At 48.0% G+C, this 22,913-nt stretch overlaps 1 long non-coding RNA gene across 2 annotated transcripts; it reads left to right on the forward strand.

Moving 5' to 3' along the window:
- Positions 1–8,471: 8,471 nt before the first annotated feature.
- LOC120371162 lies at positions 8,472–17,694 on the forward strand. 2 transcript variants are annotated; one of them, XR_005584177.1, is made up of 4 exons: positions 8,472–8,524; positions 8,937–9,027; positions 15,148–15,190; positions 17,585–17,694. It is a non-coding gene; the product is annotated as an uncharacterized LOC120371162 (long non-coding RNA). The 2 variants fall into 2 exon arrangements; XR_005584178.1 differs by having other exon boundaries at positions 8,506–8,546.
- Positions 17,695–22,913: the final 5,219 nt, after the last annotated feature.

Below are 22,913 nucleotides of genomic sequence, written 5' to 3' on the forward strand. Positions count from 1 at the left end.
ACCCCATATGTAAATAATAATAAAATATAAAGTAATCATAGAACTGTAGGGCTGGAAGAGACCTCAAGAGGTCATCTAGTCCAACCCCCTGGAAGCACAAAGTGATATTACTTTGCGTTTTAGTGCCTTACTTTCAGGCTCTCAAGGGAGGACCTTGTGATCTCATGGGAGAGAAATTTTGGTCCAGAGGTTAAGGCACTCACCTGGGGTTTGGGAACCCAGTGGTTCCCTGCTCTACTCCACCACAGATTTCTTGGGTGATCTTGAAGTCTCTCTGTTCCCCCATCTGTAAAATGGGAGTAATAGCATGGCCCTGTCTCCCAGGACATATGCAATATAAGACTGAGATACTCCCATGCGATGGTGATGGGGACATACACGCAGAGCCCCGTTTTCCCCCCCGCAAATGTGAAATAAAATGGAAAAAACCCTTGTTCCATGGGGTCGGAAGCCCAGTCACTCACATTTGCTCTGGCCCCCACTCCTTAACAATGCCTGAGCAGCGCTGTGAGCCCATGCCCCAGGTCAAGGGAGCAGGGCACCAGGCCCAGTCCTGTGGGACACAGGAGCCGCTGCTGTCCAGGGTGAGTGCAGCCCAGGTTCACTCTCAAGCCCTGGGCCTAACGCCTCAGGACATAGGAGCTGCCCCTGCCTGTGTCCCATGGGAGTGTGGGGCAGGCTTTCTCTCCATTCCCCACCCCCCTCCCCAGGCCTCTTACTCCCCTCCCCCCACCCCCAGGGGCAGGACCAACCCCAGGGGGGTGATAAAATGAAATAAAATGAAATTCCCTAAAATTAATATGAAAACCAAATTAAAAAAATAAAAAGAATTCCACAGGACTCTACATACCACTACCTTGCCTAGAGCGAAGGGGCTTCCTAATCAATAATTAATTTGGCCCCATAACAGCCCTTTCATACTGAAGCACAAAGGAGGAGAGATTTGCCCAGGGTAACACAGGAAATACGTGGCAGAGACGGGAAGAGAACCCAGGAGTAGGGTGACCAGATGTCCCGATTTTTATAGGGACAGTCCTGATTTTTGGGTCTTTTTCTTATATTGGCTCCTATTACTCCCCACCCCCTGTCCTGATTTTTCACACTTGCTGCCTGGTCGCCCTACCCAGGAGCCAGACTCACTCCTAGCGCAAGTGAGGACAGCTCCATTGACTTGAAGGAAGTTCTTCTGTCTGGTGCCAATGGTGAATGTGTCCCTAGATCTCTGAATCTTCTTGTATCTGAACCACAAGACCACCCTGCCTCATATAAATACTCCCGGGGGAGGCTGAGAATTCTTCATTGTTCCACTGCAGACCAGAGTGACATAGTTCGGTTGGGAAGGTCTCATTACATCGGTCTTACTGGGTTTTTTAATTAAGATATTGCTGTTGTCTAGAACTTAATATATTTCTGCAAGTTCTTCCTAAGCCAGAAACCAAAGGTTGGTTCATTTCTTTGGTAACTGACTGTTTATGCAAATTTGGGTCCTGATCCTAGGAGATGTTAACTATCCTCAACTCCCACTAGCACGCTCATAAATTGAGGTTACTCAACCCCTCTCCACAAGGTTTTCAAGCCCACGGTATTGCTCTTGGATAATTCAAATGGAATACGACCTCCTGTGTCATTAAACTGAGGTGCGATGAACTTTAAGGGAGGCACTCCAAACGGATGATCCAACTGTGATAGTTTAGATACCTACAGCTATTTCCTAGAATTGTAAGGCTGGAAGGGACCTCGAGAGGTCGTCTAGTCCAGTTCCCGGCACTCATGGCAGGACTAAGTATTATCTAGACCATCCCTGTCTAACCTGTTCTTAAAAATCTCCACTGACAGAGATTCCACAACCTCCTGAGACAATTTATTCCAGTGCTTAGCTACCCTGAAAATTAGCACGTTTTTCCTAACGTTCAACCTAAACAACCCTTGCTGCAATTGAAGCCCATTGCTTCTTGTCCTATCCTCAGAGGTTAAGAAGAACAATTTTTCTTCCTCCTCCTTGTAACAACCTGTTATGTACTTGAAAACTGTTATCGTGTCCCCTCTCAGTCTTCTCTTTTCCAGACTAAACAAAACTAGTTCTTTCAATCTTCCCTCATAGGTCATGTTTTCTAGACCTTTAATCATGTTCGTTGCTCTTCTCTGGATTTTCTCCAATTTGTCCACATCTTTCCTGAAATGTGCCCACGAGAACTGGACACAATACTCCAGTTGAGGCCTAATCAGGGTGGAGTAGAGTGGAAGAATTACGTCTTGTGTCTTGCTTACAACACTCCTGCTAATACGTCCCAGAATGATGTTCACGTTTTTTGCAACAGTGTTACACTGTTGATTCATATTTAGCTTGTGGTTCACTATGACCCCCAGATCCCTTTCCGCAGTGCTCCTTCCTAGGCAGTCATTTCCATTTTGTGTGTGTGCAATTGATTGTACCTTCCGAAGTAGAATACTTTTCATTTGTCCTTATTGAATGTCATCCTTTTAACTTCAGACAAATTCTCCAGTTTCTCCAGATCATTTTGAATTTTAATCCTATCTTCCAAAGCACTTGCAACCCCTCCCCGCTTCGTATCATCCGCAAACTTTATAAGTGTACTCTCTATGCCATTATCTAAATCATTGATGAAGATATTGAACAGAACTGGACCCAGAACTGATCCCTGCATGACTCCACTTGATATTTCAGCAGCATTCACCCAGCAGTAACATGTAACAAGGTCCACCGTTGCCATTTGCATTTGCTCTGCAGGTGACCATGTTGGAAAGATGGCCTTAGGGTGACCAGATGTCCCGATTTTATAGGGACAGTCCCGATTTTTGGGTCTTTTTCTTATATAGGTTCCGATTACCCCCCACCCCCTGTCCCAATTTTTCACACTTGCTGTCTGGTCACCCTAGATGGCCTGAGCCACCAAACCTTGACCCAGATTGAGATCCAAAGTCCCCCAGAGATGTTTGGATTCAATGAGCTTGGTTTGATGAAGGAGCACACAGCTGGGGCCTGTGTTCTGTTCTGGGGCCTGTCCTGGGGAGAGAGCTGAAATCCCAGTAGGAGGGATATGCCTGTGTGGAGGGTGACCAGTAGGTTCTAAGAGCAGTGTTCTGATTTGGGGCCATCCCTGCTTAAATACATGTCAAGCAAAATGCTATTTCTCAAACACATTTCCAGAGCTATTGGCAATAATTAATATCCAAAATAATAACCTGAGGGCCAAATCGTGAAGCCTTTACCCGGGGGCTTTTTCTCCTGTATACCACAGCACATCCGAGAAGGGACGGCAGAGACAATAACTTGTGCTGCTTTCTCCCCCAGGGTTGAGGGTGTGCATTTAGGGCAATCATATGGAACCTGGCTAGCTCCTGAATCCTGCACCCTATAACATGGTGGAACGGGAGCTGTTTGAACCTTGGCTGATGGGATTCCATGGGAAGGGAGGGAAAAGGGGAATGCTGCAGAGCATCTCTTCTGTCTATAGTCAGTGGATAAGGTACTGGGCTGGGAATCATGGGATAATCTAGTCCTTATCCTTGCTGTGTGACCGTGAGCAGCTTGCATTGCCCCTGTGTGCCTCTTCCCCATCTGGAAGATGAGGATAATTTACTGTCTTCTCTTTTCCAGACTAAACCAACCCAAATGCTTTGTAAAAGCATTTAGCGATCTATGGATGACAAGTGCTTATGATTATTATTCTGCCAGGGCAGGATCCTCTCCCATACACCCAAGGGAGCATGAGGCTAAATCTGTCCTCATGAGAAACTCCCATTTCAGAATTTGGCCTGGTATCTGTTGTACTTAAGCTCCCGTTTGTTCTTTTGCAGGCAAAGCCACCCAGACACATTAGCCGCTTTTCCCTTTTTCGAAGCCAAATGTCCTAAATGACTTGCCAGCTAAAATGGTATTAGCGCTAACCATAAGCTACATGGGCTGATAAAAGCCGTCTGGTTTTGAATCCCTGACGAAGCCAGGTAACGAGCTTGCAACAAAGAAGAAACTGCCACTTTTGGCAAAAGCGTGCTGATTTACAAAGGGCATCTTTCAATTATTTAAGGCGCAGTCAGCAGTGCCATAACTTTAAGTATGAATCAAGTGGCATGACTGAAAAATTTGTCACAGTGTGTTAGATCAATGGTAATTACCTTACTGACACGAGTACTGTTATTATTTTACAGGGCTGCAAACAGGATCATGGACATGAGGAAACACAAACTGCAGTCTGATCAATACACTCTGAAATATGACTCTCCACGGTCCAAAATGGAGTTTTCGAGCCAGGCAAACCATTATAGACTGATCTCTCTCTCTCTCTCTGCCTTGGATGGATGCCCTGAAGTAAAACACAGCAGCAATTGGTCAGCTTGTTTCTGGCTTTGAACAGGCCAAATAGTCACTTATTATTTTTAAGGACAACTGTGTGCAAATAAAAAGTCTGAAGCAGCCAAACTCCGGATGAAGGAGACGGGGAAAGAGGGAACTTTCTCGGGTTGTATTTATTGTGGAAAACCTGTGATTCAGAAATCTGCTGTGGATATTCAATTATGTTTCAGTAGCTGTTTGAATGCAGTTCACCCCGTGCACAGAACTATGTCTGTGTCTGTATGGCAATCAGGGGGGTGATTGTCGCTTGAGTAGACTTACCCTGGCTATCTTTGACCTAGCTAGCTCAGGTCTCGGAGCAGCTGATCCATGGCAGCATGTGTTTCAATGTGGGTTAGCCCCGTGAGGAATTACTCAGGGTTTGGGGTGGCTTGTACACCCCAGTGTGCCCATGGCATCACTGCTCCAGTATTAAGCTAGCGTGGGTAGGTCTACTCAAGCTACAATCACACTTTGTGAGTGCGGTATAGACAAACCCTTAGTGACGCTTAACCCTATAGCGCTTAAGTGGAATCTAAGTGATGCTGGCTGTTGCCCCTTGGCTGAGTGGTGGTCGAGCGCCGTTGTTGGAGAAACTGGTGACAGGCGGCCAGTCATGGTGTAATCTATTGATTTGCATCACGTATATAGAGTGTTTACACTATACACGTAGGTTCAGTGGCTCTTGAACAGAGGTGTTCATAGGTAACTCCAGAAACCTCCATTCAGGCACCACTGCTCAGCCAGGCCTGCCAACAGCTCCTTGCATCCTGGTCTCCAACCACCTCAGAACCCACCATCTCTCTTGGAGCCATGGGCGGCGCGTATCATAGGATGGGGGAGGCTGTGCCTCTCCAAACAGCCCAGCGTGGCCCCACCCACAATCTGCCCAGAAGGCCCCCCCTCCTTCTTGCCTTTCCCCCTTGGCCCCAGCCCAGGCAGGCTCGCTGCTCCTCTTCAGGGAAGACGCTGGGGCTGGGGCTAGGGTGGCCATGTCTGGCCTGTAGCCGGGACTGGGGGTGGCTGGGGCCACCCAGTGCTGAGGGGCCCCCAGGCGTTGGGGGCCGCACTGCCCGGAGTTGTGGGGGAGAGAGAGCTGCCGGCACTGGGGCTTCCTGCCCTGTGCTCGGGGGGAAGGGGTGTGGGCGCTGGGGGGGGGGCATGTGCTGCCCACCTGCCTAGCGCTCAGGGTTGCGGGGGGTGGGCCAGAGGGGCTGCACACCACCCAAGCGCTGGGGGAGCCACCTGCCCCCTGCCTGGCGCACTCAGGGGGGGAGGTGGCTGGCAGCCGCGGGGGGAAGGAGGGCGGCTCTGGGCTCCAGTGGGGGCAGGGGGGTGGGAGGGGTGAGGCCAGCCAGGGACTAGCCTCCCAGAGCCGGTGGGTCACCCGCCGCCCATGTTTGGAACCTTGTTTCGGGGCCACTCAGTTTCCCCTTCATGCCCAAGCCTCTATACCTGCAAGACCCCTAGTCCAAAGCCATAAGCCCACCTCTACTCTAACAAGGCCTTGCAGTGGCTCTTTGTAGGAGAGAGAAATTTCCACCTCACGTGAGTAAGTAGCACAGGAGTGTGAAACTTGTGACACACGTCTCACGAAAGCCATTGCACTTTGCCCCAAGACCTCTGAGGAGAAGTTAAAAAAACGGGGCATGTTTAGTGCGGAGAAGAGAAGACTGAATCTTCAGGTATGTTCTGAGGACTGTGATCAATTGTTCTTCATGTCAAGAAGCAATGGGCTTCATCTGCAGCAAGGGAGATTTAGCTGAGATCTTAGGGAAAACCTTCTAACAATCAGGGTAGCTAAGCTCTGGAACAGGCTTCCAAGGGGGGTTGTGGAATCCCCAACGCTGAAGGTTTTTAAAAGTAGGTTGGATAAATGCTTGTCAGGGCTGTGCTGGGTTTACTTGGTCCTGCCTCAGTGCAGAGGGCTGGATTTGACGACCTCTCGGGGTCCGCTACAGGTGCATCCGACGAAGTGGGAATTCACCCACGAAAGCTCATGCTCCAAAACGTCTGTTAGTCTATAAGGTGCCACAGGACTCTTTGCTGCTTTTACAGATCCAGACTAACACGGCTACTCCTCTGATACAGGTCTATGTTTCTCTTGTTTGACACCTCATAAGAGCTAGCAGTCCTGTGGAATGGTTGTCTCTGCAGCAAGGAGGTATGAAATAAGAAAACAGTGCCCTAGTAGGTTGAAACCAGAGCTGGACAGGAACTATTTTTCTTCTCCTGCAAAATTTTTGGCGATATATATATATAAAAAAAGTTTCCTGTCCCGAATTGGGACAAAAATTCAAAATCCCTGAGTTTTCTATGAACTGAAAACCCATCCCCCCATCCCCAAAATTTTGGTTTGGATTAGCTGAAATGTGCTTTCAATCATTTCCAAACATTTTGTTTTGACTTTGGACCATCTTTAATGTTTTTAAACTCCAAGTAGCTTAAATAGCAAGACAAAAAGTCACTCCGAACTGGAATTTTTCCTTCTGAAAATATTGAAACGAAACATTTTAACATTTTCAAATCTTTTTTTCCCCCAAAAATTTTCAACTCCACAATTTTTGTCAAAACTGAACCTTTCCCATGACAATTTACAGTTTAGACACATTGGGATTTTCTGACAAAAATAAAAAAGACGTTTCCAAAAACTCCCAACCACCTCTGGTTGAAACCCTTCCCCAGCCCTCTGGAGAGGCACGAAAACATTTCCCCGTGTTTACATTGTGGTTTGGTGTATCTTGTGCTGTGTAGTAGAAATAATGACCATGACATTGGGTACTATGTATTCATACAACACCTAGTACAGGGGTAGGCAACCTATGGCATGCGTGCCAAACGTGGCACACGAGCTGATTTTCACTGGCACTCACACTACCCGGATCCTGGCCACTGGTCCGGGGGGCTCTGTATTTTAATTTAATTTTAAATGAAGCTTCTTAAATAATAGGAGATATACTAATCTCCTAGAACCAGAAGGGACCTTGAAAGGTCATCAAGTCCAGCCCCCTGCCTTCACTAGCAGGACCAAGTACTGATTTTTGCTGCAGATCCCTAAGTGGCCCCATCAAGGATTAAACTTACAGCCCTGGGTTTAGCAGGCCAATGCTCAAACCACTGAGCTATCCCTCCCCCTCATAAACCTTATTTACTTTACATACAACAATAGTTTAGTTAGATATTATAGACTTAGGGAAAGAGACCTTCTAAAAACATTCAAATGTATGACCGGCACGCGGAACCTTAAATCAGAGTGAATAAATGAAGACGCGGCACAGCACTTCTGAAAGGTTGCCGACCCCTGACCTAGTACAATTAGACCATGAACTGGTTGGTCTTTAGGTGCTATCACAATGTAAATGTTAAATAACATCTTGTGTGTGTGTGGAGATCAAATGCTTTTGCTTTGCCTTGGAGTTTAACTGTCTGCTACTTGCTTTATCTAAAGCCAGCACACTCGGAGAAAAAGATAACGATCATAACAATAGTTACTGTAGTGGAGCATGTCCCCATTATGCTCAGAACAAAGAGACAGGCCCCACTCCAAAGAGCTCGGGTTCTGATACCGACTTTCCCAGGTGATATGGGGCAATGATCACTATTTCTAAGGTACTGTTCTCAGTCAGGAGCATTGGGTCTGCTTCCCTGGTACAAGAAGCGAATCAAGTTCGTATTGTTTTAATCTTCCTGCTTTTTAATATCAGTGTCGGACATCACAACCAGGGCAGCTTTTTTGCCGCCCCAAGCAACGAAGCGAGGAAAAAAAAAAAGATAATGCGCTTCATTCTTCGGCGGCAATTCGGCGGCGGGTCCTTCGCGCCGAGAGGGACTGAGGGACCTGCCGCCGAATTGCCGCCGAAGACCCAGAAGTGCCGCCCCTTTCCATTGGCCACCCCAAGCACCTGCTTCCTTCGCTGGTGCCTGGAGCTGGCCCTGATCACAACCATGTGAGCTTTCCTAGTGCCTGGATGGCCCCAGCCTCTAACATGGCCTGATGGGGGCCAAAATTAGAATATCGCAGGAGGAGTACATGTGATACGCATAAGGTGGGCTTTTTAGGAAGAGGGGGTTGGTTAATGAAGAGGGGCCTGGATTGTGACATAGGTCACCAGGATTCTAGTGGATGCTCTGGCAATGACCTGTGGTAAGATCTGAGACAGGTCCCTCTGGGTATGTCTACCCTCTAGCATGAGTACGTCTATTTGAGCTGGAAGTTACTCCTTCCAGTTCCAATGCAGACACATCCTCTGTGCCTGTTTTGTCCTCCCACCATTGGTCTTTCTCACCTTGTTTGTGTGCATTATGATAGTCTCTTTAACTACACGATCCACAGGCATCCTGCCTCATTCAGTACACAAGATGGATGCACAAGGGGGCCAAATGAACGTTGCTTGGGCAATGGGCAATCTGTCTTTTCCCAACTTTTGCGTGCTTGACTTTGCAACCTAAATAACGTTCTTTTAACACGGGTTTTTCTGTTCGTGATTATATTTATACTCTGTGTACCAAAGGCAAAGTCACAAGGAACTTATGATACACCTATGCTTACCACGCATTATTTGTCATTGTACATTACCAACAGGTGTGCTGGGTGCTGCAAAGAGAGCATGTAGCGGACAAGTCCCTTCTCTGAAGAGTTCCCAGTGGAAGTGGTGGACCTGGCAGACTGATAAGTACGTTCCATTCACGAGGGGCAAGGAAGGTTATAGGGCCTAGATGTATGATGATGTGGCTGCTCACTTTACGCTGTGTTGGTGTTCCTAATGGATTTCTTTTTCATTTAAAGTGTAGAGGTGATGGCCACCATGCTCATAGAATCATAGACTATCAGGGTTGGAAGAGACCTCAGGAGGTATCTAGTCCAACCCCCTGCTCAAAGCAGGACCAACGTCAACTAAATCATCCCAGCCAGGGCTTTGTCAAGCTGGGCCTTAAAAACCTCTAAGGATGGAGATTCCATCACCTCCCTAGGTAACCCATTCCAGTGCTTCACCACGCACCCTCCTAGTGAAAGTGTTTCCTAATATCTAACCTAGACCTTCCCCACTGCAAATTGAGACCATTGCTCTTTGTTCTGTCATCTGCCACCACTGTGAACAGCCGAGCTCCATCCTCTTTGGAACCCCCCTTCAGGTAGTTAAAGGCTGCTATCAAATCCCCCCTCACTCTTCTCTTCTGAAAACTAAACAAGCCCAGTTCCCTCAGCCTCTCCTCGTAAGTCATGTGCCCCAGCCCCCTGATCATTTTCGTTGTCCTCCGCTGGACTCTCTCCAATTTGTCCACATCCTTTCTGTAGTGGGAGCCCCAAAACTGGATACAATACTCCAGATATGGCCTCACCAGTGCTGAATAGAGGGGAATAATCACTTCCCTCAATCTGCTGTCAATGTTCCTACTAGTGCAGCCCAATATGCCATTAGCCTTCTTGGCAACAAGGGCACACTGCTGACTCATTTCCAGCTTCTCATCCTCTGTAATCCCCAGGTCCTCTTCTGCAGAACTGCTGCTTAGCCAGTCAGTCCCCAGCCTGTAGCAGTGCATGGGATTCTTCCATCCTAACTGCAGGACTCTGCACTTGTCCTTGTTGAACCTCATCAGATTTCTTTTGGCCCAGTCCTCTAATTTGTCTAGGTCACTCTGGACCCTATCCCTACCCTCCAGCATATCTACCGCTCCTCCCAGCTTAGTGTCATCCACAAACTTGCTGAGGGTACAATCCATCCCATCATCTAGATCATTAATGAGGATATTGAACAAAACCAATGTTGATCAACACTGTGGCCTGAACCAGTGAATTCCAGAGCCCAAAGCCTGCAACTTGAGCTAATGGGTCAAGCCTCTGTAACTCAGGGGGTGTAACTCGAGGCTGGACATCGAGACAAAAGGGGTATTGGAACTGGCATCGTTTTGACAGGCACAGAGGGAATATGGAAGGACATTCGGCATTACCTGTGCAATGAAGGGTCTTGAAGGCCAGGACAAGAAGTTTGAGTTTGATAGTCAGGGATATGGGAGAGCAAGTGCAAATTGATTCCAAGAGAGAGGGACATGGTCAAAGCAACAGGTGGGAGTGTTGTGTTTGGCTGTAGCTTTCTGGACAGACCGAGTGAGGGTGAGGTAGCTACTGAGGAGGCTTGAGAGGAGGTGGTGGCAGTTGTCCTGTCAGAAGATAATCAGGATCTGAACCAGAGAATTAGCTGCCAGGATGGAGAGGAGATGTTGGAGTTTAGAAATGTGTTGTATAAAGAAGCAGTGGGTCATGGTGATAGCTTGGATGTGGGGAAAGAAGGAGAAAGAGGAGTCAGAGATGACCCTGACCTAGCTGGCCTGAGGGACATGAAGAATGGTGGTGTGGTTAGTCACACTGGAGAATTGGAGCTATTTCAAAGAGGGATTTGGAGGAAAGGTGAGGTGTTCAGGTTTGGCCCTACTGAGTCTGTGATGGCAGCAGAACATCTGAGACGACATCACAGAGACAATGAGTACAGTGGAGTTGAACAGCGGATGATAAGTCCAGCATGGAGAAGAAGACTTGCAAGTCAGCCACATAGAAATATGTTAAAAAAGAGAGACACAGAAATATGAGGTCACCAACTGATAAGGTGTAGATAGAAAGTAGGAGATGGCCAGGGACAGAGCCCAGGAGAACTCCTACAGAATGTGGTTACATCATATCAAATGTAGGTTTTTAAACCACACTCATCAGCATAGTATCTAAGCACCATGATATCTCGTGAATAAAGAGGATGGACCGTGCCCCTGACACGAGTGAGGGAAAATATTTGAATAAATCTGCAGGATAAATTAATGATAAGCATAAGGGGGAAGTGTTCTTCCAGTGCCCATCATTGGATGGATCACTCATATTACAGGGAGAATAAATCCCGGAATTATTGGCATTCTTATTCCTTTTTAAGTGCCATTATCAACACAGGATTCTGGGTCATGGTGGGAATCTGAGGTCTGGGTGGTTTTTTTGGGGGGTTTTTTTGGGTGGGGTGTGTGTGTGTGTGTGTTAAGAACCACTATGTTGTCTGACTCTGTTTGGGTTGCTGTTTTGGCCTGGTGAAACACCCAAGTTACAAGAAGAGTGAATTTGGTCAACTTAATTTGGGGCTCTCTGGTTTTGTTACCGTGGAGAAGGAGAGATGGAATGGCTGGATACAGCACGGCACTGGGAAGTTATCTGGTTTTGCAAAAAGTAGTGGGCAGAGGTAGGAAACAGGAAGGCGGCCTAGCACTCCTGAGGTGAATAGTTCAGAAGTGGCCATGTATTATTTTGGAAGGGGTCACAAAGTAGGGTATAAATTCATGTACACCTTAAGTTGTGACCTCATAAAAATGACAAATGGCTAATGGTGCAGATAACAGAATTCATAAGGGAAATTTATTGGCCACTCTTGTGGTATAAATATATTTATACCATACTAGTGGGAAATAAAAATACATCAGTAAATCATATTATATCTACAACTATACTAATAGCATGAGTAGCTATAGGTATAACCAACATTTTTATACCGGTAGACACCGCCTCTGGCAGAGTGCATATAACAGCGGCATAATGCACTTTATTTTCCTCAGTTAGAGATGGTCATGCATATCCCGTTTGTGAGTTATATAGATTGAGGTTTATGAGTTATGGGCCCTACCCCTGCACATGAAGTAGAAATGTACAATCCACTGCTACCCGATGTACTTTTAAAACAAAAGAGTAGCACAACATCAAATTCACTTACCACCGAGGTTACATCTACACTCCATACTCTGGCCCTGACTCAGGTTTGAGCCCAATCCACACTTCCGTCCACCCGCAAATCAGTCTGACTCAGATCAGCAAGCACCCAGGTCCTAAGACCCTGCCAGGGCTTGGGGAGGGATGGGGGTGGATCAGAGCCCAAACCAGCTGGGATTAGGTCCAAGCCCTGTCATTTTGCACTGTGGATGCAGCTCAAGTGGCAGCTCCAAGTCAGAAGGTCTGCGTAGTGCAGTATGGATGTGTTAGCATAGCTGTGAGTGATTGTAAGCCCAGGTTGACAAGGCAGTGTGAGTGCTCAAGTGTGGGCTTGGAAACACTGAGTCCACAAGCCCAGACTGACAATGCAGCATAGACGTACCCTTAGAACCAGTGCCAGCCCACTGCTGAAGTAGCACCAGTGTAAGTCAGAGGGGAACTGGGCCAACAGTATTTACTTCACTAGTAACTTACAAAAGTAGTACTTGCTTTCAAGAGATTTCATTTAAAAAAGTAGCAGTTTTCTAAAACAAAGCTCCAGCCAGGGCCCTGATCTTGCAAACTATTCTATGTGAGCCTGTGTAGAGGCCCCATGGACTCCCGTGGGACTCCGTGAATTCAAGGGTTCACCAGTAGGGGAGAGGTTGCTGGCTTGGGGCCTAGGTTAGGAAAGATATTAACATTTCCCTGTCTCCCAAGGGTAGGGTGACCACATAGCAAGTGTGAAAAATCAGGACAAGGAGTGGGGGGTAACAGGCGCCTATATAAGACTAAGCCCTGAATATAGGGACTATCCCTAAAAAATTCAGGACATCTGGTCATCTTACCCAAGGGGGTTGTGAAGCTTGATTGATTAAGGCTTGTGAAGAGGTTTTTTTTAATCCCCCACCCATGGTGGCCACCATAGAAATGTAAAGTCTTGTAACAAGCTTGTGGCCACGTGTGAACTTCACAGCAGTCCCTGTACAGAACACCACAGCATCTAAGGACCTGGCCTGATGCCCCTTTAAATCAATAGAAAGTCTCTCATTGACTTCACTGGGCTTGGATCAGACTCCAAACCCACTTTAAGAGGTTTATGATGCACAGCTGAGAAAACCTGAACAGAAAATCCAGCAGAAAGGGCATTGGCTCATAAACACATTAGACAATTTTTTACACTTTCCTAGATTTCAAGGCCAGAGAGGACCATTATGACCATCTTGTCTGACCACCTGCATGACACAGGCCAGAAAGTTTCAACAATGATTCCTCCAGCTAGCCTAATAACTTATGGTAGAACTAGAGTGTTCCCTTTGGAAAGAGACCCCGTCTTTATAAAGAATCCAGTGAGCTGAACTCTATCGCCCGCCTCGGGAAGTGGTTGTAATGGTTGATGAATCTCACTTACAAATCTGCATCTTGTTTGCAGTCTCAGCTTTGCTGACTTCAACTTCTGCCCACTGGATATTATTATGCCATCGCATAGTGCACTAAACAGCCTTCTGATACCTTGCTACTGTGTAGGTAATTATAGACCATGAACAAGTCACTTCTCAGCCTTCTCTTCACTACGCTAAATAGATTGAGTTCCTTTACTTTCTCATTGCCAGGCGTGTCTTTCAGACCACGAATCCTTCCAGTAGCTCATCTCTGAATTCTCTCCACTTCTTCGACATTCTTTATACAGTGCGGACAATCAAACTGGGCACTCCAGTCCACAAAGGCCTCGCCAATGCAATATACAGAAGTAATATGTCCTCCCTACTGCCACTCGATATTCCCCTATACATACATCCAAGGATCATGTTAACCTTTTTGCCACCGGATCACACTGGAAGCTCCTTTTCATTTGGCTGTCAACAATCACACCTAAATCCTTTTTGGAGTGACTGGTTTTCTGGATGATTGCTCCTGGAAGAGCTGGGAGTACCATCAAAAGTTAGGGCGGTTGTGACTTCTCTGATCACTGACATTGCTGCAGCATGGAAAAGGTCACAGGCTCATCTGGAAGAAGCCCGTAACCACTTTCTACTGGGTGATTACAAGCAGCTGGGTGGTAATTACTAGGTTATTGATACAAGTGGGAGGTTGTAAGTGGGAGGAGCCAGAAGCAGAGGGAGGAGCTCAGACTGTGAGTTGTATGAAGCCACGTAGAAGGCTGCAGCTGCAATATGTCTATGTCCTGTTCTGTCTGCAGAAGAACTATGGACTAAAAGGTGCACGAGGTGCAAGGGAAATGGCTTGTGCGTGTTTATGACTGTGAGGTGACAGTTGTCCATCGCTTTCTGTTTTAGGACCCTGCTTTCAATTGCTTGTAATTTTGCCCAAATTTCACTGTTTGGGGCTGAAAGTTTCCACAGCTGTGTTGGCCTCAGGCTGAATTGCTTTGGGAAATTTCAGCAACAATGGCTCAGCTGTTTCCAAGAACGAGACTGAAAAATTCTTATAACCATTTTGTTGAGAAGCTCCAGCACCATCATCCTTTGGGGTGGGGGCTTGAAATTTGGGAGGGGGAATTACCTGCATGTCAGGGACATTTAAATTGCTTAATTCAGCCATTCCCTGACTTCTGAGTGTTTGACTTTGCAGCTTTAGCATTCTTTTCCCAGACCTTTTATTTTTCCTGCAGTTTTTATAACAAGTAACAGGTGCCAGCCCCAAATACTGTTGGCCCAGTTCTCTTCTGATTTACACTGGTGCTACTTCAACAGTGGGCTGGCACTGGTTCTAAGGGTATGTCTATGCTGCATTGTCAACCTGGGCTTGTGGACATCATAAACTTATGGATCTGGGGCAAAAATTGGTCCTGCTAGTGAAGGCAGGGGGCTGGACTCGATGACCTTTCAAGGTCCCTTCCAGTTCTAGGAGATTGGTATATCTCCAATTATTACCTTACCTAATCTGATCCAGAACTCACTGAAGACCATGAAAAGACTACCACTGAAATCAATGGGCTTTGGATCAGACCCATATGGAGGCCTTAGGTTTTCCAGACATGTATCATTACAATATCATTCATCAGCACTAAATTCACTTTGAATCAAATCAAATAAACCGCTTCTTGTCTTTATCTCAGGTTTCAGTGACTGCAGATTTTCATCAGGGCTGTGATTTATGTGGTACGTAAGGGTACGCTGCATTTTGGGGGAAGGGGGGAATAAAAAGGAAACAGTCTAAATTGTTAGTTTCACACCATATTTAGGCATCATTATTCAAATACCAGCTTGCTTGACTTTACGGAGTGAAAAAAGGAAAGAAAAAAAAAGATTCCTTCCTCCTACACAATGTAATAAATTGCTCTAGTGTTTTTACACACTTTCAGCTAAGCTCCCCCTTTTAAAAAAAAGTAGTTATGAATTTGTTTTCCAAATGCATTTTTTATCATGCATTTTATCATCTTTATTCCAATAATAAGAAAAGCAAGAAATAACGCATTGTTCTGTCAGAAGGAGAGGAGGGGCTGGAATCCACTAGGGAGCCTTTGTTAAAATGTTTAAGTATTAATTTATTTCATGATGAATTTTCAACTGTCATTTTCTTAATAGCATGCACATGAAATAATCATGTCTTAAAACGTTCGGTAATTGAAGGACATTTTCATTTCATGATCACCAAGGGAATCCTAGTTTGAACCTTCATGATTTAAGGATGTGTGCACAGAGTGGGTTGTTTTTTCTTCAATTTCTTCTCTGTTTCCATCTGTTTTAATAATTCCTTCCCAGTGGATCCCGACACACACTTACAATTCTTTAATTTTGGATCTAAAAGACTCCAGATCCTGCTCCTTCTGCCCAGTGTATCACGGAAGCAGAACAACAATTGGATTAGCAACCGGGGGAGGTATTCTGGCAGCCCCCACCCACAATCAGAGCCCCAGGGTGCCCAATGCTGCACAAACACATATTAACACCCAGTCCCTGCATTGGGAGAGCTTATAACCAAAATATACAAGTCAAAAGGTCTCCAAGTGGCCAGAGGTGTCTGTTCATGTCCAATGCGTTCCATGAATAGGCCTCCATGGAGAAGACAGGTGAAGCAATATAGGGAATGGAATGAGAAGAAAACTCAGCGAGTGGACACTGATATTTGGCCATTCGTAAAATGTCCTAGCTTCATGATCTTCCCCCACGGTGCCTCGTTAGTACTAATATCTGGCTTATATAGCTTGTTAACCATCATAATCTATTTTAATACACTCTCCTAGAGGGAAGAGCCATGGCATACAGATGGTGTGGAAGAGGCCTGGTTTTAAGGGCTGCATAATGAGTTGTTACTCTGAGGTTCTAGCTACATTAGAGAAACTCTCTAAGCTGAGGCTAAAGATGGTTGTGTGGGTGAGGCGCTGGCTGCAGACCCAGAAGATGTGGTTCAGTTCCTGGCTGTATCCCAGACTCCCGCAGTGACCTTGGGTCAGTCACCTCATTGCTCTGTGCCTCAGTTTCCCTTTCTGTAAAATGGGGGGTAGCAATAAGTCTATTCGTTCAGCACAACAGGAACACAATTTGGATGAAGTGACAAAGCACTGGTCCCTGGTCAGGAGCAAGAAAAATCCAAGCTGGAAATATACCAGAACAGCCCTCGTGTTTTGAAAAAATGCTCCTTCCACCTCAGACACAGCCCTTTCAGAAGGTGCGTGGGAGGAAGGCAATATTCTGAATACTGGAGATGGGGTGATATCTACTGCCCAACTCACAAATCGGAGGTGTTTTGAGCTGGATCCAAACTTTCTGACCTTACTTTTCTAAGGGGGTGGGGAGGGCGCGAACCAGAACCCCAGATCTAAACACCCCCTGAGCCAGAGCTCGAGCTGAACATCTTGGCTCGAGCCCATCTGTATTGCACAGCCGGGCTGCACCTTCCCTACAGAAAGCTTCAGTCTCCAGTGTGACAAACACCACATTTGTCTCCGGCCCAAATATTTGCCCATCAAGAGGAAACAAACCAAAGGCAATTGGTCGGTGATTAAATGAGCCCTTTGCCTTTGGAGGGCTGATCAACTTAAAAAAACATTGAGGTGAGGCTAATCAATGAAAGCATTCTCTATAGCAGTGTTTCTCAACCTGGGGGTCCAGGGTTGTGGGACAGGTTGAGAGCGGTTGCCACAGGGCCAGCATTAAGGGGTAAGAAGCCAGGGGGCCTGCAAAGCTAATTTACATGTTTCAACCCCGGCCGGCTGGCCCCTGGCCCTGGTCCCAGGCAGTGGGGCTCAGACCCAGGTTTGGGCTTCAACCCCATTGCCCGAGGCTGAAGCCCAGGCTTGAGCTTAAAATGGATGTGTGTGTGTGTGTGTGGCGGGGGTCATAATTTTTCTTTAAGTCCAAAAGGGGTCACCAGCACCAAAAAGGTTGAGAAACACTGCTCTATAGCATCCATTGTGCACTCTAATTCCTGATTATAGCTAAATAGCAATTCACCCTGACACTTAGTGTACGGAGCCTTTGAAATTTTACCCTTAAATCTCCTATTTCCCTCAAGTTATTATCAAGTGAGCACTTCATTTTCTTTCTTCGTAGGTGCAACTTCTGCTTATGGCAGCGGTATGGTGTAGCGCACAGGCTTGGGAAGCAGACCTGGTTTCTAGGCCGTCATTTGACATTGACTTGCACAAGGCACTGAACCCCTCAGTTTTCCCATCTGCAAAATGGGGATAATGATACCCATGTCTGTAAAGTGCTCCTGAAAAACAGCTTGATTTGGGCCTATTGAACTGAGTGGCAAAGTTCCCGCTGCTTTCCACAAGAGAAAAATTAGCTATGTAAGTGATTGGTGCTATATGTAAGCAAGATCTTTTATTCATTTTTCTGCTTCGTCCAAAGCCTGGCCTTGTTAAGTCTTCTCTTTGGGCTGCACCCGGATAGGACTTCAAAGCCTTGCTTTGTCTAAGATACACAGACGGCAATAAAATATAATTATCAAAATTCCAGCACACACTTCTCCCCGTGGGGACAGGAAGCAAGAACATAGATCTGACAGCTGTGTAGTCACCCTGCTTAATACATAACTGGACGGTGCCCAGATTCTATGGTGTATTCTGTGTGGACTAGAACAGATCCTTTAGCTCTCACTGAAAATCCCACTCCCAAGTTTTAACATGGATAACAACCCACGGGTAAAGTTCCTTAGCCCCTCCACCCAGGAACCAACAATAGCTTCTCATCCGCATTAAGGCCCTGAAGAGGGTGACCAAACAGCAAGTGTGAAAAATCGGGATGGGGGTTGGGGGTAATAGGAGCCTATATAAGAAAAAGACCCAAAAATTGGGACTTTCCCTATAAAATCGGAACATCTGGTCACCCTAGCTCCGAACTAAAGCCCAGTGAAGTCAATGGAAAGATGCCTGTAGACTTCAGTGGGCTTTGGCTCAAGCCCAGAGAGATTTTGGCATGAAATTCACCCCAGGCAGAAGGCCAGCACAAGACTTACGAACCCCTTCAGATTCCATATAAATCCTCTATGCAGGACATACCCCCGATGCCTGTAAATGTCACCCATGAAACCTAATGCTGTTGCTGCACAGCGGAAAATGAGAGCAATTACTCTGCTAACACTATAGCTGAGAGAGCAGCAAATTACATTGTCTGCATCTGAATCCTTGCCCCAATTAGTTACTTTAAAAAAAAAAAGATGTTTATCATGATCAAATTCATCTGTGTTCCACCGCGGATTGAATTTATGCACAGTGCCCAATCTGCACCCTGCCTGGTAATTTAATTTGTATAAGCGAAGGTTCGTAAGGATGTTATCTTGTGGGGTTTCCCCCCTCTCCTTAAAAGCAAGCTGTACTTTTAATTTGCTGCAGGCTTTGGAAAAGAAGGTGTAACTTCAGCTCCAGACTAATTAAAACTTACTCCTGCATAGGCAGCTAATCAGCTCAGCTCCAAAGTGGGTGGTCTAAAAAGTGAGTTTAACAGACCAGACAATGGTTTTTCCCAGTCGGGGTTTAAGTTTGAATTGAATAAGGCACTACAATACCGTATGTCTTCGTTGAGCAACTGCCCGGCTTAGCAGCGGCACCTTTTTACAGGGTGATTTTGTTTTTATTAGCGGCTACCCTTGTTTGGTAAGAGGGCAAGGGATGAATTTGAGCCAAGGAATTCAGATTCGGAGTTTGACCCGACCGGTTGGATTTTCAAACGCTCACAGCTCTGGGCTAATTGCGCCCATCAGCATAGGTGGTAAGATGGCCAGAGCAGGGTGCTTTTGAAAACGCTGCCTTACAAGGTTCGCATCAGTTTGTTATGAAGACAGATGCCATGTGCAAATTTCTGAGCGGGTTCTGTATTGTGAACATCCCACATGCTGACGTTGCTTGGGCCCAGGGCTTATGGGTCAGCACCAGCTGAACAAAGGACAGCCTAGGGGGTTGCAGTTCTGCTCTGACTTGGCAACTCCCCAACCATCTTGCCTGCACTTCCCCCCCCCTGAGTGGAAAGAAAACTCACCCTCAGCCGGTAGCCTGGGGGCAGCTTCATCAGACAACTGCTTTAAAGGGGAAGGGGCTTTCAGCAGGTTAAATTCCTCCCGTACCCAGAGAATAATAAGGCCAATGCTGGTAGGTGGTAGGGTTGCCAGGTATCTGGTTTGCGACTGGAACGCCCGGTCAAAAAGGGACCCTGGTGGCTCCGGTCGGCACTACTGACTGGGCCGTTAAAAGTCCAGTCTGTGGTGCACCAGAGGACTGGGGCTAACGCAGGCTCCCTGCCTGCCCTAGCTCCCTGTGGCTACCAGAAGTGGCCACCAGGTCCCTCCAGCCTCTAGACGCAAGGGCAGCCAGGGAGGCTCCGCGCGCTGCCCCCACTCCGAGGGCCGGATCTGCAGCTCCCATTGGCCGGGAACCGCAACCAATGGGAGTTGTGGGGGCGGTGCCTGCGGGTGTGAGGGCAGAGCGGGGAGCCTCCCTGGCTGCCCATGTGCCTAGGAGCTGCGCGGCAGGGACCTGGCAGCTGCTTCCTGGGAGCCATAGTAAGCGCCACTGGGACCCTGCATCTCAACTCCCTGCCCGAGCATGGAGTCCCCTCCCACATTCAAACTCCCTCCCGGAGCCCCCTCCCCCCAGCACCCCAACCCCTTGCCCCAGCCCCCTCCTGCACCCCAAACCTCTCATCCCTGGCCCCACCCTAGAGATTGCACCGCCAGCTAGCGCCCCCACCCCCCCCCCCCCCTCCCTGCCCCAGCCAGAGCCCACACTCCCTCCTGCCCTCCTAACCCCTCGGGCCGAACCTGGAGCCCTCTCCTGCACCCCAAGCCTCTCATCCCTGGCCCCATCCCAGAGCCCCCCCTCCTCCTGCACCCTAGGCCCCTGCTGCAGCTCGGTGAAAGTGAGTGAGCGTGGGGGAGAGCGGGCAATGGAGAGCAGAGGTGAGGCCTCGGAGAAGGGGCAGGGGCCGGGCTTCTGGGAAGGGGCGGGGCAGGGGTGTTTGGTTTTGTGCGATTAGAAAGTTGCCAACCCCAGCAGGTGGCTGCACCCTGATGTAAGGCCCAGTGGTTAAGGCAACAGTCTAATACTCAGGAGACCTGTGTTCAGATCCCTACTCTACTATAGGCTTCCTTTGTCCATGTTATTTAGGCCCAGATCCTCAAAAGGAGGCAGGCTCCTCAATCCCTGTGAGGATCTAGGCCTTAGTCTTGCTGTGCCTCAGTTTCTCATCTGACTAATGGAGATAATAGCACTTCCCTACCGGCCAACGGGGTCGTGAAGAAAAAATGCGAAGGGGGCCAGCACAGAATCAGGGTATGCGATAAGACAGGATCTCTGGTAAAGGATGAAATGGGACCTTGCTTATCCTGTGTCTCCCCTTTCCAGGTGCTATGTGCTGCTTCACCCCCCCATCCTGGCTGAGAGCAGAATGAAGGAGCTGATTAAAGCCTGCATATGCGGGGGGGGGGGGGTGGCTCGTAGGTAGTGACACACAAGCTTGCAGCACACCACTCTGTTCCTTTAAGAAAGGAGGGGTGTGAGCATCTGCTAGGATCTGCTGCCAAAATCTTAGCCAGGCCCCCAAACTGGCAGACCACACCCAAGTGGGTAGGGGAGGCAGGACCTTACCTGGGGAGGGGTGGGCTTGTGGGTGACACACTGGATGTGGCTGTGGGCGATGAGGGTGCTGACACAGTCTGCTGGGGGGGGGGCGTGACTTTAGGGAAGATACTGTATGCCCCAGGCCCCCAGGCGTCACATGGGAGGAATACACTCACGGGGCGGTAAGAGGCTAGCGGAGTAGCTCCGATGCTGTGTCAATAAGCACCGCAGAATAATAATCCCTAGCTCCTACCTCGCACGTGTCGTCCCTAGCTCTCAAAGCACTCTACAGAGGAGGAAGTAGCATTACCCCCATTTCACAGATGGGTAAACTGAGGCACTGAGCAGTGAAATGACTTGCCCAAACTCACCCAGAACCAGGATTAAAACCCATGGCTCCCCAGCCCCCGTCCAGTGCTCTGTCCGCTAAGCTACACTCCAACGGAGGGCCCACTTTTTCCATTTGGGGCCGTTGGTGCTTTGCGACCCCTCTTCCAGCCAAGCTCTTGAGCCTGTGGGGATGAAGACGTAGGAAGCGGCTCCTTGCCCCGCCTATCCCCCATTTTCACAATGCAGGGTGGGGTTAAGCCTCAATCCTCTTCTGGTTCACGCACCCTCCTTCCCCAGCTCCTGTCCCCCAACTCCTCCTCCGGCCCCCACCTCTATTCCCCTCCGCTGCCACCACCATTAACACCGGCGAGGAGAAAGGAAGGAAGGGGAATGACTGATTGCCACTAAGAAAAGAAAGATTTATTAGTGTTTATCCAGAAATACCGGCTAGCCTGCTGCTGAGCCAACTGAGCACAGCAGGCTGCAGATTGGGGATTTGCACCAACTCCGTTCCAGGCAAGGCCATTTATCAAGCGCCCGGGAGAGAGGGCGAGGGAGGGGAGAGCGGCCTGTGCGGGCCCAGCGACGAGGCAGGACGCGGGGGGGGGGCTCGTGCAGCAGCGGCTGGGGGCCCAGTTCAGCGCACGGTTTGTGTCCCCTCGTGCACACTCCAGCTGCCGCGGCGGGAAGCCCGGGTGCGGCGTCTCCCCAGCCTTCTCTCTTGCTTTCTCTCGCTCTGACTTCAGCCCGGGCCGTGCGATCATTTTTCTCCCTCGGACTCGCTGAAGCAAGCAAGGCATGTCAGCGCCTGATGAAACCCCATTTTCACTGATTAGCTCCCTTAAAAATATTTCATTTATCAGTGCCAAGATTTAAGTACTTCCCACTTGCGGGCAGCCGAGTGTGTCCTGTTGACTATGTAACACGTCAATTTACATCGGCAGTGACAATGTTATAGCAAGCGCTAATGTCCTCTCTTGCCTCCTAGCCGCCCCCCTCCCCCGCCCCACGACTCGAGACCAGCAAAGCTTAGGCCTATTTTCTGTCGGCACTGCCTTCTTCTCATCGGCTGAAAGAAAAGAAAGACGGGGAGGGGGGGCTGAAGAGAAGCCCTGATGTGGCTCTCTCTCTGTGTTAGTCATTTGCAAAGTCATACATTTCCATTTCCTCCCACTCGGTTCCATTATTACCTGGGCCTCAAACAACTTTTGCACTCATTTATTCACAAATAGAAATGCAATTTCCTCTGATATTTTGCAAATGATACCTGGATGGAACTCCATTTATATTTTGCCAAAAGAGTTATTTCTCCTCCTTTGGGTTTGGTTTCTTTTTCTTTTTTTTTAAATAAACACCTTTATTTGCATCTCATGTGTTTGGTCCCCCCCGCCCGCCCCTTCAGCATATTAGCACACTCATGCAAAGAAGACATTCGCTTTGCTTTATTTCTCAATGTCCTGCTAAAGCTTTTTACCACACTGGGTTTTGTTTTG

Source organism: Mauremys reevesii, linkage group 8, assembly GCF_016161935.1.
Source record: "Mauremys reevesii isolate NIE-2019 linkage group 8, ASM1616193v1, whole genome shotgun sequence".
NCBI lineage: Eukaryota > Metazoa > Chordata > Testudines > Geoemydidae > Mauremys > Mauremys reevesii.